The sequence below is a fragment of the Lactuca sativa genome, chromosome 5, assembly GCF_002870075.4.
Source record: "Lactuca sativa cultivar Salinas chromosome 5, Lsat_Salinas_v11, whole genome shotgun sequence".
In the NCBI taxonomy this organism is placed as follows: Eukaryota; Viridiplantae; Streptophyta; class Magnoliopsida; order Asterales; family Asteraceae; genus Lactuca; species Lactuca sativa.
The window spans coordinates 154,690,068-154,694,531 of NC_056627.2; positions in this window are offsets into that span (position 1 = coordinate 154,690,068).

Consider the following 4,464-nt stretch of genomic DNA (forward strand, 5'->3'; position numbering starts at 1 on the left):
AGCTAAGGGTAAAAATAACTCTAAAGTTAGGGAGTATGGTGTGGAGGGTAATACCGCCCCATGCCCTTCGGCTTTAGAGAAACCGACATCCTTCCCTTTGGGGAAGTGAGGGCCGAAAATGGAAGACATGTGGGATCTATTTAGTCAAGTTAAAACATAAAATAAATATCCCGTTAGTCAAACTTATTAAGAAGGTACCTTCTTAAGCTAAATTTTTGAAGGATTTGTGTATTCAAAAACGCAAACTCGAAGCACACCTCCCTAAAAAGATTGAGTTAACCGAGCATGCAAGTTCCATAATATCAAATAAACTTCCACCCAAGCTTAAGGATCCCAGAGCACCTTTAATTTATGTTACCCTAGGTAATATTAATATCAAAAAGGCGCTCCTTGATCTTGGAGCTAGTGTTAATATAATCTCGGAAAATCTTTTGATCAACATGACTTAGGCACTTTGGAACAAACTGATATTATTTTGCGATTGGCCGATAAGTCAACCAAAATTCCATGGGGTATATTATCAGATTTCATCATTAAGGTGGAAGATTTCTATTACCCAGTTGATTTTCTTGTGCTTGACACCGAGAGAACTTATAAAGAAAGTCAACCTTCTATTATTTTAGGTCGTCCGTTTTTGGCAACAATAAATGCACAAATTAATTGTAGAACGGGTGCAATGGATATCTCTTTTCGAAATAGGAGACTTAGAATTAATATTTTTAATACATTTCGTAACTCACCATCAGATTATGAATGTTATCGTGTGGATGTGGTTGATGACTTAGTGCATCAATTCACTCCTAAAATCTTACACCCCGATCCGTTGGAGTTTTTCTTTCTAATGACAGGGACAAAGTTTTAGAGTTGGATGACATCAAGATGATTGAGGAGGCATTTTAAAATGCTATTGAGCAAGAGAGGCCACCATGGAGTTATCAAGTTGAAAATTTGCCAACAAGTTTTTCGGAACCACTTAAGCCATCTTTGGAGGAGCCACCCACTCTTGAACTTAAAACTCTTCCTTCACATCTTAAATAATCTTTTTTAGGATCTAACAAGAGCTTACCAATTATCATATCTTCTGATTTGACAGGTCCACAAGAGGAAGCATTACTGAAGGTGTGACAACCCGAAATTCTATTATGTACAAACAATATCACTTCAATAGAAGTTATAACAGTCACAGTAAATTTTCAAACTTTTCCGTATAAGTTTGAGTAATTCAGGGTTTACACTTCAGGAGATATTAGGAGAGTGGATGCACTAGGGTTTTGTGCAACACTGTTATTCCAACACTCTATTATATTACAGATCATTTCCGGAATAAAATATTTTCTGCCAAAAATCTTAGGACTATAAATAGAATTATGAAACAATTTCATTCATTATTTACATTTACAACTAGAGAAAAGCCATTTTCTCTCTCACGGATCTTTGGGTTTTTATCCCAAATCGTGAGTACCTCTCTCTAGTAGTGTTAAATAGCTCTTAACGTGTTTATAACACAGATTAGATAGCTAAACAACTAGATTTAGGAGTTTACTCCCCAAGGTGTTCTTGAGCGGTAAACTCCCGAAACAATGCCTAGCCTTTCCCCCGTGATATGTTACTACCTTAGGCTTGTATATAGGTGTAATTGGGACAAGAAAACATCAATGAAACACCAAAGTTTGGGTGTTCACGTCCCAAGAAGATCTTCGACCGTGAATCCAAAAACATGGACCAAAGAGTGCTTTTGGCACTCCTAAAGCTTTGGACAATTACCTAGAATTACTCCTAGCTATTTGAGGGACTTTAAAACATCAAAAACCCCTCTCAAAGAGAGATTACGGCCCTAATATGGTTCTTGGGCCGTAAACATGAATGAAGGGTACCAATGTGTGCCTAAGGTCTTCATTTGCTTTAGGTGAAAGTCTAGAACCTATCCTACGTGTGTATGAGACTTGAAAGCATCAAAAACACCCTTCCATGAGAGTTTACGGCAGTAAACTCCATAGGAATTGGACTTGGGGCCGTAAACTCCTCAAAGGAGTGTATTAGTGCCCTAAACCCTTCCATGAATTGATCCACCAAGTTGGAATTCTTCTAGGAATCATTTAGAACCTCAAAACAACAAAGGACATTAGGCCTAGGAGTTCACGGTCGTAAACTCAAGAGTTTACGACCGTAAACTCCTTGTGTGGGGTCATATGGAGAGTAAACTCAAGTATGGGGTCCTTTGGAACCCTAAACCCAAGTGCCTTGTCCCACAATAACTTAGATGCAATCCTTAGGGCTTATAACACTTATATAAAGTGTTTATTCTGTTCTAGGATGTCTTAACATTATCAATTAGTAAATTAAGACTAATTGGTTACATATATGTGTGATTATGTTCATTAGCATCATAGTGTGTGTACAAGTCCTCACTTGAGACCTAACAATCCTACACCGTCCTGTTCATCCAAGCCACCATCTACAGGTGAGTTCATACCCCTTAATTAATGTTTTAAATGATTTTAAATGCTTTAATGTGGGGGAATACAAGTAGAAAACAGTATGTTATTAAATCAATCTTATGTATTTAATAACTGTGTTTTCACTCAGTAGATTTCACATACTTCAAAAGGTGATACATGAAATGGTTTTCTATCTTAAAATACCTTGATAACAAAAGTATTAGTTTTGAAATGTTTATTAAAATGACATCAAGTCGCTCTTAATTATTGTTCAAAACTCTTAGATATCTTACCAAACCATTACTTTTACCTTCTTGAACAAAACTATACTGATACACTTATGTTCATATATATGTTTGAGATTATAGATTTCATCCTCCATTTAGTTTCCCACACTCTTGTGTAGCAAGGGTGTATAAACCTACTTGAACAATCACTTACCTTTCAGTTAACTATCATAGGGATAGTTAGAAGATATCAAACATTATTCCTATTACAAGGAATCACACAAGAGTCGGTTCATTCATGAGTCTATACCAGTACATTACCTGATACATGAGTACATATACCTATACTTACCTGATACATGAATACGTTTACATATGCTTACATGATACATGAAAATGCTTACATGAATACTTGTACCTAGAGTTATGAGGAAGATTTATTCGTACCTTCTGTGTAAATTTTCCTGCCCATCGCAGTTCAAGGGGATGTCTAGACAGGACTAACCATTCCGGAACCCAGCTGTTAGCACCAGTGGGTGATGAACATCTACGGATGCCTACGGTTACTACTTATATTAGGAGTCAGTTACAGGACTAACCCTTCCTCCAACCTACTACTGCTACAGAGAACAATTAGACAATCTTCGGATGTTCATTAGGTTATACCTTTCGCTTCTGCAATGTTGTGTTAGTCCTGGTACCCAGGGATAACACTTTCATGGTTATATTTTTCCTATTTACTTTATTTTGTGATATATTCACATAAACAATCAGTTAGACTAATTACTGTTTGTAATAGTCAAAAAGAAGGAAAACTATCATTTTCATAGCAAAACATTCGGGTCTTGGTAGAAGACTACATCTCATACTAATAGGAAATAAGGGATTTCCTAGGGTTTTTCATACTTATGTCAACTTTTCACTTAAAGATTTACATGACATTCATAAAAGCTTTTCAAAAACATGACAAGGACACTTAAATACTTATGAATTCACTAGCTTTAAGCTGATACTCTTTTTCAAAATAACTTGTATTCTCAGGTCACCAGTAGACAGGTACAATGGCCAGGTTTTGAGAAGACGGAGCACAGACAAGTCTCGTCTTTTATTTTGATTGTATATTTTTGGTGTCTTATTACAATGAAAGAACACACATGTATTAAAACGTTACTTATAATGCAGTGGATGATGTTGTTGCTTATTTACTACTTTACACTGTTGTGATACTGTACATGACGTCCTCCACCCCGGAACGTTTCCGCCGTTCTTGGTTTTGGGGTGTGACAGATTGGTATCAGAGCATTGTTTATAGTGAATATAGTATATCAACCCATAAAAGATATACTAACGATAAATACATAGGGATTAAAACACTCTGTCTAAGAGTTATAGTTTTAAATAATAAAATATTTAAGTAAGTATACGTGCATGCATTCATACTAAAATCAGTATCACAATGACAAGAACAAAGGTATTATGATTGTTGAATATCACAAGTAAGCTTGGGGATATATGGTCAGTCTTGGGAAGGGCATATTCTAATCAACTATGTTGGGCCAAGGAGTGATTAGCATGTGCCCAAGAATGGTTGTGATATGGCAACAAGTCTAAAAACTTACCAACACAACCATAAAGAAATACCATAGGAGTATTTGGTCTTGCTGTAATTATCTTAGTCAGTTCGTCTATTTAGCTATTTCTTATATCCCTTTTCTCGCGTAGATTTTAATGGCTGGATTTCATCATGGCGATCCGTACTTCCCGAACCAAGGCAATGCTGGTTGGCTAGAGGCAGAACC